Source organism: Poeciliopsis prolifica, unplaced genomic scaffold, assembly GCF_027474105.1.
Source record: "Poeciliopsis prolifica strain line A6 unplaced genomic scaffold, Auburn_PproV2 SCAFFOLD036, whole genome shotgun sequence".
NCBI classification, from domain to species: domain Eukaryota; kingdom Metazoa; phylum Chordata; class Actinopteri; order Cyprinodontiformes; family Poeciliidae; genus Poeciliopsis; species Poeciliopsis prolifica.
This window is the reverse complement of record NW_026562411.1, coordinates 1,080,552-1,094,553: the sequence shown is the minus strand read 5'-3', so window position 1 is coordinate 1,094,553 and position 14,002 is coordinate 1,080,552. Positions and strand designations below refer to the sequence as shown.

At 44.9% G+C, this 14,002-nt stretch overlaps 1 pseudogene; it reads right to left on the bottom strand.

Moving 5' to 3' along the window:
* Positions 1-208: 208 nt before the first annotated feature.
* On the bottom strand, positions 209-13,125 carry LOC129374576 (1-phosphatidylinositol 4,5-bisphosphate phosphodiesterase delta-4-like; annotated as a pseudogene).
* Positions 13,126-14,002: the final 877 nt, after the last annotated feature.

Sequence of the window (14,002 nt, the reverse complement as noted above, 5' to 3'; positions counted from 1 at the left end):
CTGAAATATGAGTGGATGGTTAAAGTGACAGTGAAGCATCTTCGTAAAAAACATTCTAATATATTTTAGAAAATGTTTCCTGATGCTAATGCTAACCGTAAACAGACTGAGTTAGAAACCTCAGCAGCTAACGCTATCCTTTTTGGTTAGCATTCCAAGCAGCAGAAACACAAACTGCAGCTTTTCTGCTCTTCTCCTCCTGCCTCCTCATCTTCATGTCCTTTATGTTTCAACTTATCAAAGTCACAAAAAACTATTCTGGCTGGACAGAGCTAGCGCCTTAGCACCTAGCATACATCATCTACCCAGCATGCATTGCAGCCTTAACAACATGGCAACAATATTTCATTTAAATTTATAAAAACTAAACTTGCTACAGTATCTTTCTGTTGTTTTACATGTGAAATAAACGATAAAATCTGTTGTTTCAAATAATCATGGATCTTTAAGCTTCAAAATATGATCAAAGAAAAAGAATAAAATGCAGAAGTTGAGTCCTGCGTTGTTCATTTTACACTTCAACAATCTACAACAAAATGGCAGAAAAAGATGAGGACCAAAGTGCCACAATGTCCTAGTCAAAGTCTAAATTTAACTGGAATGATTCACTTTCATCTTTTTTTCTGTTTGTTCTTAAATAATTAGTAACACTGGAGTTTTCCTTCATCTCATTTTGCCCTGCAGGTGATTCAGAGTCCAGATGAATCATTAAACATCAGAAAGTTTTCTATGAGTTTAAAAACAACTAAAACATGAACACTGGAGTGAAGCTGTGAGGTCAGAGGCGCCGTGACCTTCATGTGAGCTCTGAGACGCTGACGTTAACGAAGACGGAGGACGGAGGGATGGCCGTCCCGTCTTTGGACAGCAGGTGGATGTGACGGTAGCCTGGATGGAAGAAATGAATGTATGGCAGGCCGGTTTAACATACAATCAGCTTCAACACGCTTCCAGATATCTGGAATTACATTCTGACTGTTATTAATGGCGCCACGTATAGAGCAAATTAAACCGTTTTGACATAAAATCGGTTTCATCTGAGTACGTGGAATCACATTCCAGATATCAAAGAAATTATCAAGACATCCCAGACTTATGTAGCATTTTGATATTGAAATTAAGAAAAAGAAAAAATAGAAAATTTTTTAAATGTTTTATTTTCAGCAGCACTTTTAGCTCCTGAAAGCCATTTTAAGTGAATATTAGCAGATTTCTGCATTTGCATTCCCTTAATGCCAGTTTCTTTCTCTATTATGACATGATTTGACTATTTTGTGCAGAAAATCCAAAAGTCTACAGGCATCTATTTGGACAGCTCAGTGGCACAAAGGCTCTTAATTCACATATATAACAATGTAATTTTGACAAATTCTAGTTACATTTGATTCATTTAACTGTGATCACAGATGTGGACTCTGCAGATGCATTTTAATCATCAAAATAAGTGAATGCAAATGTATTAAGTTATTATGCAAAATGCTACAATATATTATTAGGGGAACGTTAAGAAAAAATAAATGTAAAATTACGAGAATAAAGTCATTTGAGAATAAAGTTGAAATATCAGGAAAATAATGTCATAATTTAACTTTATTCTATTAATATTATGACTTTACAGGTTTATTCTTGTAATTTTATTTTACTCTTTCTTTCTATGGCGTGTAAATTATAGCTGTGTGGAGTCAGAACGTCTCCAGCTGCGTTCCAGATGGAAGTGATTCTGTGGGATAACGGCTTGCCGTAGCCTCACCTGGCTGGATGCAGGTGAAGGGAAGCGTGAACTGTCCGATGAAGTCGTTCCTGGACGTTTTGTCGTGGTCCTCCACCACGAAGCGGACCAGCGCCAGCTCCGGCGAGTGGATGACGAAGTTCAGAGTCTCGTTCCAGACGGGGTTGAACCCTGGAGGTCAGAGGTCAGCAGCCAGGTGAACACCCCGCTGTTTTGCAGGTGGGCTGATGAGTTTCGTACCGTTGTTGTTGATGTGGCTGGTCTCCTCCTTGGTTTGGTCCTGCGGGACGCCGTAGATCTCCACTCTGACCAGCGGGTCCACGATGGATCCCTCCTTCTGGTTGACCTTGGGCAGCTGCTGCGCGCTGATCACCTGCCGCACGCACACACACACACACACACACACACACACACACACACACACACACCCACACACACACACGCACACACACACAACACACACACACACACACACACACACACACACACACACCACACACACACACGCACACACACACACACACACACACACACACCCACACACACACACACACACACACACACACACACACCACAACACAAAGACACACACACACACACACACACACACACACACACACACACACACACACACACAAAGACACACACACACACACACACACACACACACACAAAGACACACACACACACACACACACAAAGACACACACACACAACACACACAAAGACACACACACACACACACGCTCAGCTGGAGGCTCACCACCAAACACCCTCTGACCCGCTCTGGAGGGCAGCTGGACCTGGATGGACAGGCGGGCCGGCTGGTAGCCCGGCCGGTCCTCGGGTCGGTCCGGACTGAATCTGCTGTCGGCGTCTCTCATGAAGTCGGGCTTGAGGACGTAACCGCAGCAACCGTTCTGCCGGAAGCGGCCGTCGTTCAGGTCCATTTCCAGGCCGGCCGTCTGGAAGTTCAGAGCCACTTTGAGACAGAGAGGAAAATAAATTCATGAACTTTCATTTTCCAGACATAAAAATGAACCAGAGACGATTTTCTGTTTCAGGATCTTCTGCTTCATCCCGTCTCAGGTTTTCCATCCTGAATGAATCGTTTGTTTCTGTTTTCGTTTGTTTCTGTTTTCGTTTGTTTCTGTTTGGTTCGTGTTTGTAAAGCTGAAAGTCAAAAACCAACAGCAATAATTTTTATTATGTGGTTCATTGAATGTCACATTTAGATAAACATTAAATTCATATTTAGTTTAGTGATGAATATTTAGCTCACTAAATATTTAGTGTAAGTAAAATATTCAACAAATTTAACTTTCTAAGTAATTATTTAACAAGCTGAATATTTATTTAGTTTGTAAACTTCATGTTTAGTTAGCAAGCTAAATATTTATCTAGCTAATTAAATATTTAGCTGCTCTGCTAACTAGCTAATTATGCTAAATTAGCAAAAATGTTGCAGTTAGTGTTGGACTGTAGCGTTAGAAATGGCCGATCTGTGCAGAGGTCAGAGGGGTTAAAGGTCGTCACTGTGATTCTCAAACTGCACACAAACAACAAAGATCAACTTATAAATAACAGTTTAGCCTCATTTAAATGAAGCATCAAGTCAAAGTCCAGTTCATGTAAATGACAGGAAACGTTCAGTATTTTGCTGACATCAGCAGGCGGCGGCGTTGTCTCGTACCGATCTGGCAGCCCACGTTCCACATGTCCTGAGGGTTGTAGTTGGACGAGTCGGTCCTCAAGCCGCTGGGGTAAGTCCTGCACAGCTGCCGAGCGTTGCACCGAACGAACTCTGACCCTAAAGAGGAAACCCAGCAGCTCCATAACCTGAACACTGACTGCACTATGTTCTGTGTGAACAGTCAGAACCTCGAAATCCTTTTCACCTGCGTCCTTAGCCAGTTTCTTTGCTTTGGATTCAGAGAAGGACGACATCTCATAGCACTTAGCCTGGGAGCGAGCGTGCTCAAAGCCGTGGAAGTGGACGCTCTTGCAGTAGACCACCAGGTCTGAAAGCTCCCTGGACAGTTTGGACTTCTGCAAAACACACATTAAATATTGAAGAAACAAACTACTGGACTAACGCCTGATTCTTTACAGGCTTGGTTAATGATAGGACAGCCAGGTTTTGCACGCTGTCTTGCTAAACAGTTTTAATAAACTTGGATAAACATGAACACTGTTGACTCATCATCAACATCCTCTCACAGCAAACAGACAACAAATCTAAAACCAGTAAACTGAACCTGAAGTGGCGTTTGCCTCAGAGACACAAAACGACTCCTTTCCTTCCTCCGGGAGTTTAAATCAGAGCAAGTCAGGATTAAGCTCCAGCTGTTTTGCTTTAGATCAACATCTGTGGGTTGATTTAAACTTTTTTATTCAGTTTTCTGGAGGGAAACAACCTAAACAAATAAACAACTCAGGTAACAGTCGTCGTAATTAATTTCCCTTTTAGGTGTTTCCAGGTGTTTTTATGAAAGGAACAATGTGGAGACGGAGGGTTGAAGTCAACCCGTCCACAGATTGCAGCATCTTCAGGGTCACCAACTTAAATTTAAAACTTTTAAAAAACATTTTAATTAAAACTCGTCACTGTCCGACGTTCGCTGAAGACATTCTTAAGTGTTTAGTGAAGTTAGCCAATGGCGAAAACGAACATCATGCAGAAATTTAGAATGAACCCATAGTAGATCCAACACGACCAGCCAGCTAGCTAACAGGGCATATTAGCAGCTAGTTAGCAATAGCTGCAACCGCCTCAATTCACAGAACGCAGTGAAGATGTGTGTGCAACTCAACCTTCTGCAAGTCAGAAAACATGTGATATCAAGAACTAAACAGTCCTGCCGTGATTTACGTGTTTAAGGCAAACTTACATCTTTTAAAATGAATTTAAGACATTTTAAGGCCTTAATCTGACATCGTTCTGGTCTTCCAGCCACCAGCAGAGGGAGCCAGATCTGCCCTCACTAACAGATTTACAGCTTCAGGTGGAAATACTGAGATTGTTATTGTTGTGTTCATAACGCTGCGCTTCATTCGTTGGAAACAGAATCTGTTTTGGTTCAGAAAACCAGGAGAAACATTTTCATTGTCGATACTTGACTGAACTTCAGAGAACAATAATGATTAGAAACTCACTCCAGTAAATCATCTTGATCTTGACGTTTGGTGCATGTGACCCACCTTGTTCGTGATTTCCGCCGGTGGATCTTCTGCGCTCGGACTCTCTGCGTCACCGTTCGCCGCCTCGTCTTCGTCGCTCACTTCATCAGTCAAGGTTTCGTCCAGCTGCGTTTCCAACCCGCCGATTTTCTTGGCTTTCAGCAAAATCTTTCCCCTCAGCTCCTGCAGTGGAGAATCACAGAAATAAGTTTGTGTCTGCAGGAACCAGATTTTATTTCAGTGTATCGTTTCTGAACTGCAGGAAGCAAAGCATCGACTGAACCCTGAGTGGATCCTCTCCTGGCGTTCCTCCTCCATTACTTCATTTAGCATTGATTATGTGAGTGCTCTAGTGGAGAGGAGTTTATAAGTTACTGCTTTTAGTATTAGTGCTAAATGGACAACAGCATGGAGGCTGATTAATATTTAAAACAAGATTTTTGGATCTAAAGGGTTTACTGTTCAGGTCAGCGTCTGGAAAAACTTTTTTATTGACAGAATGACGATAAAAACCTGAAGAGCCTGAAAAAACGACATGAGAAGCAAACAGAGCAGAAGGAACTCTCCTCTGATCTTCCTGAAGAGGAACGATCTGGGAACCACATCAGCTTCTATTTCTCCATTTGTTCCAACAGAGATCCGGAATATTGATCCGTCTGAACGGAACCCGGATGGCGGTCCGACCCAAACACAAAGACGCCGTCTCTGTACATGGAACTGCAGAGCTGGGCGTTTGTCCCAAAGTGATCAGTGTTTCAGCTGTTTTGCAGTTTTCTGCTTCTGCAGCTCAGTGACTTGATGCTGCTGGTTTTCCTGAGACAGAAACGTTTTCAAAAACCTGGTGCTGCTGGAGGAGGAACAGCCGACAGAAACCTTTAACGTCTGAGATCTTTATCAAACTCTTAATATCGACATGGTGGGTTTATGTCGCCTGCAGTTTCATAACGTTAAAGTGAAACCTGAGGCGAGGGAAGCATCTGGGGATCTGTCCGTCCAGCGGCGCCGTCAGCAGCATCTCGCCCAAAATGTGGCGAAGGTGTCCGGCCATGACGGTCTGCTGCTCCACGCCGCAGTGATTCTCCAGGGACACGATGACGGGAAAGTCCGACACCTGCAGGACGATAAACTCGTTAAGCACAAACATTATAAGCAGTCCTTGTTGCTTTTGGTCAGTTTCATCTCAGTTAAGCGGCTCTGTCTGCCTGCACTGATGAAAACGGTCGACTGCGTCAACATTCATCTCTTTGACTTTGTGGTTTGAGGATTGAGTTGTTTTCACTTGGCTTCATGATGAGATAATTATGTCAGGCTCTTCCGCAGCCACTCCAATACATTAGAGGTTTGTGCAAATTCATTAGTGGCATTTCCCCAGATAACAATTAGGCAGATCGTCAGGAGAACGGTTCCCATGGCGAAGCTTCCTGTGTTTCAGGACGACATGCGGCTGAATATTCATTTCTATCACTTTGTATTTTTATGATGTGAATCATTTGAATGTTATTGTTGCTGAAATGTTTTATACAAATAAACTGGATTGATTGATAAAGTTAAATAACTGTAAAATGGAATATGATTTTAAAATCTGAGGTCCATTCCCAGCGGTCCATTCCCCGGTCCCGTTCAGGCCGCTTTAATCCAACTCCAGTCCGTTTGTCCAGGAGGTCCGGTCCAGAAAACTCCGGTCCTCCAAGCCGCCGTCTGGGTTCAGCTGAACTGAACTCTGGTTCAGTTCGAATGCATTGTGAACGCCAAGCGGACCGCAGACCGCTACAAAACCAGGAAGTGGTAACTGCGCAAGGCATTCTGGGTAAATACAACCAAAACAAACGTGCTAGCTTAGCGTTAGCAGGAGAACTCATGGGAGAAATGACCTTGGTCTTTAGCCAGAGACCGAAGAGTTAAAATCTGACGCTACTTCATTTGTGTTTATTTTCGGAGAAGCAGGAAGTTGCTCTCAGTATCTTCAGAGGTTTTAGTGTCGTTTCCTGCAGTGGTACTTGGTGCAGCGCCCCCACAGGCCAGGAGGGGAACAGGTTGGTTTGACTCAGAGCAGAGAGACAGAAAAGCACAAAGTTTGGTGCTGACCTTGAAGGCGTACTCTTTGAGAGTTGAGATGATGTCTCTGAAGAGGATTTTTGACGTGAGCGTGTGGCCGTGGTAGACGATGGGTTCCCCGTCGCTGCCGTCCCAGCAGTCCACCTCCACACAGCGGCAGCCTCTCTTCAGCGCCCTGCAGCCAGAGACACATGATCCAGGTTGACTCAAGAGTCATAAGGACAGTCAGACATTTTCCTTTCTGCCTTTTCAGCATGAAAACGTGGTTTAGTGGTGAGTTGGTGCAGAACTCACTGGATGTAGGCCTCCAGGCTGCTCTGGCCCCTCAGCTGGTCCTCCAACAGGTAGGTGTTGTGAGAGGAGGATGAAGTAGTGGCTGAGCGGCTGGTTCATGTCCTGGTGAAGCTCCAGGAGCGCCGGGTTGAATATGGCGCCGTCCTGGGAACACAGGTACGACTGGAAACCCTCCAGCGACATGGAGCTGTCCGTCACGGCTGGACGGAGGCAGAGGTACGAAACACATCACAGGTTTTCACTGTGCTGCTTAATGAGGCCGTTTAAATGTCTAACATGTAATACTCTGGAAAAAAGAATCATTGTTTCTATTCTCCTGTATGTCTTTAAAAAGTCTTGAATTCATGTATGTGAAATAAAGTTCTTATTATTTCTTACATTGGCCTAAAATCACAAGTCTTACATTTTGTAGTGGCATTCATCATATTGCTTATCATTAATTATGATACATTTCTTGTCACGAAAATATTTTTATTATCATTGTCACAATAAATTCCAAGACAATAAAAACCCTGAAGCTGTCTGTATTGTGGCTGTTTACCGTTTTCCTCCATTATTTGTTCAGTAGACGTATGAAAAATATGAAAATGTGATGAAATGCTTTATTTCACAGTGATTTATGTGTCCAATAAATGTGTTTCACACAGGAATGTTGATAAGGACATTATCTGTGTTTGTGGGTCTGATTGCTGCCATGCAGTCACAGATGAGCAGCTGCCTAAAATATAAGTAATAAATAGTTATTACTGTCACTTTTATTGTTATCACAATAGAACCACAAAATATGGTGATTATTAAATGTTTAATCCATAATGACACCACTGGGCAGAATTATTTAATCTCTTATAATCTATGTAGTTTATTTAGCTGCTACTGCTAGCTGCCACCGTTAGCTGCTACCGCTAGCTGCTGCCACTAGCTGCCGCCGCTAATTTGCCCTTGCTACCTAGTAGTTAGGATTAGGTGTATATTTATTTCCAGTTGTCTGGATGATGCACTTTGACGTGCATGTTGCATAAAAAATCTCGGCCACGATGTTAATTGTACATGTTTGTTGTGATAAAGGTCTTAAATTTAATTCATGATGGTCTTTAAAAGTCTTAAATGTGAGTTGGTGAAACCAGCAGAGACGCTGCCTGGAGTTATGTCCAACTAAACCTTTTCTGCTCAGTAAATAGCATCTTACTGAACAACCCTGTGAATAACTGCTGATCTGATTCTCATGCATCCGGCTCCAGCTACCTGTCTCAGAGGGTTCGTAGCGCTGGATCAGCTGCTGGGCATGCTGGGAGCTCTGGTCCCCTTCGCCCTGCTCCAGCCTCAGGAAGGCCTCCAGCTCCTCCAGCGTCAGCCGCTCTCCGTCTCCAGAGTAGTCCTGAAAAACCTTCCACACCTCGTCTCTCTGCGTCAGCATCTGGTAGAAATGGACGAACTGCTCGATTTCCAGGGAGCCGCTTTCACACTTGTCGGCCATCTGGAAACAAAGGATCTGGTTTTTCAAAGACGTTTTTACAACAACAGAAACGTCCTGGGTCGTTTTGGAGTTTCCTAATTATTCGGTGATAGTTTCTTACTCTGATTAGATCAGTCTTGTTTGATTATGTTTCCTATGTTTAGTGTGTTTTACTGTCAGATTCATTTCCCCTGTGTGCTCTCTCTCTCTCTCTCGGCCCTGTCCCACTTTCCCTCCTGCAATCAGTGAGTTAATCAGCCCAGGTCTTAAATCAATGCCATGATTGGTTGATGATCTCCAGTTTGTCCTGCGATCAGGTCAGAGCCGTACCGTAAACAGATGCAGAGCGTTGTCTTCGTTCATCTCCACGTTCATCATCTTCAGCAGCTTCTTCACTTCTTTGAAGTTCATCTTCCCGTCTTTGTTCTTATCGGCTTTCTGGAACCAGTCTCGCACCCATCTGAGGAACGCTGAGGAAAACCTCAAGTCATACAATCAGAGCAAGGAAAGCTGCTGGAGGGAGTTAGATGTGGGATACTGGTCCTGCCTCTCCTGCTCATCCATGGTCTGGGCTTTGTGGATCAGCTTCCGGACTCCCTGGATCCAGGCCTGGGCCTCCTCCGGGGAGTCGGCCACCAGGTCCAGGTTTCCTTGGCGGCCGTGAAACACCAGGGTGAAGCAGAGTTCGGCAGGAAACTCCTCGGCGACGCTCAGCATGACCTCAGACTGGTGGCCCTCACGCACCGCCTCCACGTCCATCACTGAGACTGAGACAGTCGTTAGCACCGTTAGCTGCCTCTGGTCCTTTCCTTCTGCTGCACCACCCTGACTCCCAGTCGCTGATCTACCATCAGTTCACACCAGAATCCATTGTTTTTAAGAAGCGGTGCTCATATCTCAGCTAAACTCTCATTTCTTAAGGTACAGCAACAACAAATTTAGCAGCAAATGCCTGTAAAAACCTTCCCAGTGTGCATTAGCATAAGGGTTAGCATGCTAACGCCTCAGGTTAAACATTTTTGCAATGGTCAGGATAATGTCCACTTTCCAAGATGGCCGCCGCTTTTGAAGCAATATTACCAAAAGATGTTTCCCATTTTCATAACTTTATGTCACATCATGGCGGCCATTTTGAAAAATGTCAGAATAGAGAAACAAGATCAAGACAATGTTTATAATTTCTAAGGATCAAAGTATTTAAAGTTCCAGGATCACATTCATTTTATTACCAAAGGAACTACATAACTTGCATTCAGCTTCAGCTGGTTCTGTTACACATTTTCTTGTTGTTGCTACATTCCCTTCAGCTAGTTAGAAAAGCTGCCAAATGCTAAATGTGAGTTTTCCTCTCCCTGCTGACGGATCAGAGCCGTGATCTGACCGAGTTTCTGCACTCACAGGTGGAGTGGCCCTTCCCGCCCATCTGGACTTGTACCAGATGGTCAGGCCGTCCTCCAGGAGGCGGAAAATGACGCTGCCTCTTCCAGGAGCGGGACTTGACCTTCCTCAGGGTGGAGCCCGCCATCATCAGCTTGACGTGCGGGTCGTCCTGCAGGCCTGAGGGGAATTATTGACGTAATCAGGACAAAAACTACAAAGCATGGATCTCAACAGTGGTGGGAACGTTTCATCAGAAAACTTCTCAAAAGATACAACCAGTAGCAACATTTTGAGAACTCCAGTATGAATTACAGCCAGGAGGAAGCGCTGGAGGTTCCTCCTCAGTTTACCAGGAACTGAGGAAGTTGTCTTCCTGTGACAATCAGTATTTACTGAAGCTTTCAGCTTCAACAAAGGAAAAGGAATGACTGACAGGCAATCAAAGGTGATCCAACGCTTTGATCAGTGTTGGATCCAACCAAACAGTCATGCTGCTATCGCTAACTGTTAGCAGACAAGCTAACATTGTTTGCTACTCTATTTGTGTAGAAATCAGATAAAAGGTATCAGAACTGATTTATTTATCTGTGTTCCTGCTTTGATAAGTTGCAAAGAAGCAACATTTTCAAAAGGAGAAATGTTTCTACTCAGAAACATTTTTAGTCATTTTTTCACTATTCTAATAAAAACTTTATGCCATAACAAACAGAAAACCAATGTCCTGCAGACACTGGTCATGTCTGCAGGATGCTCATCACTAGAAACCTGGCATTTACTCAGGTTGTTTGTCATGACAACCATTAGGTCAAAGTTCAGGGTTTTGACTCGTGTTCATTGAACCTGAAAGTTTCCAGTTTGAGGAGGTGAAATACTCACATGAAGCTTCGGGCTCCATCTTTATCTCTGGAATATTTTCCTGTGAACGAAACAGATGTTGGTGAATTTCTCTGGCCTGAAAATCCAAACCAAACCAAAACGTTAGAAAAGAATCAGGTTCTCTGAAGGTTTTCTCTGGAGCTCGCCGCTCAGCTCAGCTCGGCGCAGCTCAGCTCGGCTCAGCTCGGCTCGGCTCAGCTCGGCTCAGCTCGGCTCAGCTCAGCTCAGCTCAGCTCGGCTCAGCTCGGCTCAGCTCAGCTCAGCTCAGCTCAGCTCGGCTCAGCTCGGCTCAGCTCAGCTCGGTTTCTGTCCAGCAGGCCGGTGCCGGACGGGTTTGTTGGTGGGAATAAATCACGTCTTCCCAGCAGCCTCCCTGCTGCTGCAGGAATCTGAGCAGCGGGACGCTGAGCTTTGATTCTCTGGATCTTTGATGATCTGGAAGCAGAGGCCCGCTCAGGGCTGACGGGGAGGAATCAGAACCGACTCGGACCGGACCGCACCGGACCAGAACCACTTCCCTCTGATTTATTGGCTGTGATGCAGTTTTCCCTAAACGGATCCAGACGTTTTGATTGAGAAGGAAAAAGTCTTTGCTTCTGTTTTAGTTTTTCTCTCTCATCACAGAAATTCAATTCTTTTTTCCATGATTTAATTTGTGAAGAGGAAATAAAGCCGCCCAAACCCGGTCCAGTATCAAAAAGTAATTGGACCTTCACTACAGAACTTGATGAAAACCTGCAGTGAGTGTTTCCCGTCATGCAGGAGACGTCTGACCCCCTGCTGGGCAGTTTTGCTTAAATTCAGTTTCACTGGAGTGTAAACTATTTAAATCACAATCCTGATCAGATTCAAGTCCAAACTTTGACTAGGACACTCCAAATCCTTCAGAGGTAAAATGCTGGTCAGATCCTCTCCTTCAGTTGAAGTTATGGTTCCAACAGTTACAGACGCCCAGGTCCCAGATCACCACACTGCCACCACTGTGCTTCCCTGAAGCTGCTGTTCGTGTTTCTCCGGACGTTTCGGTTCTTCTGTTGTTGGATTTCTGTTGGTTCTGGAGGCGACGTGTTGTCTCAGGTTCTGTTTACGTGATTCTTGAGTCTGATTGTATTTTTCTGTTAATCCAGTTGCATAAAAACCTGAGTGACTAACAGTCCACCTGCTGGCCTCAGCTCAGGTTTAGTCAGATTAAAATCAAAGTGTTTGCACTTGCAGCTGGAACCTGGCAGCTGATTGTAGGAGCAGATGATGAATGAATGAATTTGTGAATGGGTGAATGGTCAGTCAGTTTTTGACAGTTGAATGAAACGATGTCCTGCCAACAGGAGTTTAATGAAATCGTTGGAAAAAAATCAGTTTTTGGTTTCGTTGGTGTGAAGAAGATAAAGGGATGACCTGCTCAACGGTCCGGGACGGTTCTGACGCTAAACCATCTGACCAGGTACCAGTCAGCGCCTCGACCCAGTGAACCCCCAGCCTGAACCTCTTCACTGCTGCCTGCTGATAAACCGACCCGGAAAGCAAAAGCTTTCTCAGGTTGCCGTGTCATAACTATCTCTTCCTTTCATTGTCTGTCTGCTCCAGCTTCACTCTGCAGCCCGGCCTTCAGCTGCTGCTGTCGTCTTGCTTTATTTTGGGGGCAGTGAGTCACTTCCACAGGGAGTTCACTGATCACACACAAACACACACGCGTGACTCAGAGGCGTCATGAGGACCAGCAGCATCTGACGGCTCTCTCAAGCCTTCTGGGGTTTCATGCAGCTCAGGAATGCTGGACCCCCAGTCAGAGCTGGAGCCGTCCAGAATGGAGGAAATCTGAGTCGAGGAATGTTGAAACTCAGGAGGATTTCAGAGTAAATTAGAAGCAGAAGCAGAAAGAAAGTTTTCATGCATGTGCAGCTCAGAGAGGCCAGAATGACTCGGGGAAACAAGCAGCAGTCTGACGCTTACCTGAGGGATGTGCTCCTCGGATTCAGAGTGACTCCAGGAGTCTGAGGCTTTAAAAACTGGGAATACTGGAGGGGAAGTGAGTCCCAGTCTGACTCCTCCCTTCCCTTTCCTCCAGTTCTGCTGCTGCTGCTGCTGCTGAGTGTGAGAAACCTGATTCCCCAGCGGCTCCGCAGCGCTCCCTCCTCCAGCACCGCCTCGACCCGCTGCCTTCCTGCCCGGCCACTCCCTCCTCTAGCATCAGCGCCGCGCTGCACAACTCTCAGCTTCCTGATTATTGGAAACAGAGTCGCCATTAAACCAGGCCTGAGAACAATAACCTCCATTAAAGGCTCAACCTCAGTTCCTCTGATTGTATAGAGGCTGAGGAGATAAAACTGTATCTAAATCGAATCAAACCAGCAGTGAGTCCTGACCTCACCGAGACTCACTGGGAGGAAAACATTTTCCTCCAACTGAAGTCAAAAATGTTTCACTTTTTATCATTTTTGTTTCTTTTTAGAAAATTTGAGATTAGTCTCTAAATTTCTGACTTTTTTTTGTCAGAAATCTGAGAATCTGATCTAAAACGTCCTCAGTGTCAGAGACGATGCCATCAATAAATGGTAACACTTTTGAATGTTTGTTGTTATTCTGTGGATAATGGCACTTTATGACGTTTCATAACAGTGATAATTGAAACCGCTTCATGTTGATGAGTGTCATGTCCGCCTGTTAAACAGGATGATGAAGCCCAGGGTGAAGAGCCCGTCTCCCTCCTCACATCGCTGTGGAAACTTGGCCTAATGGCTCCGCTCCATTTCAGCCGCTGCAGCTTTTAAATCGTCTCCCTCTGGGATTTTAGTCTCAGGTGTTTTTCCTCTGTGATGCTTCCGGTCCATCTGTCCCGGTCCATCCGTCCCGGTCCATCCGTCCCGGTCCATCCGCCCCGGTCCATCCGTCCCGGTCCATCCGCCCCGGTCTGTGGGGTTAATGGATGGAGCAGGAAACGAGCCTCATTAAGGCTCCAGACTTTCCACTGTGTCTCTCATTACCTTCCCCAAAACCAAAGACAAAACTTCTTTTACAATCTGACAACACATTTAAAT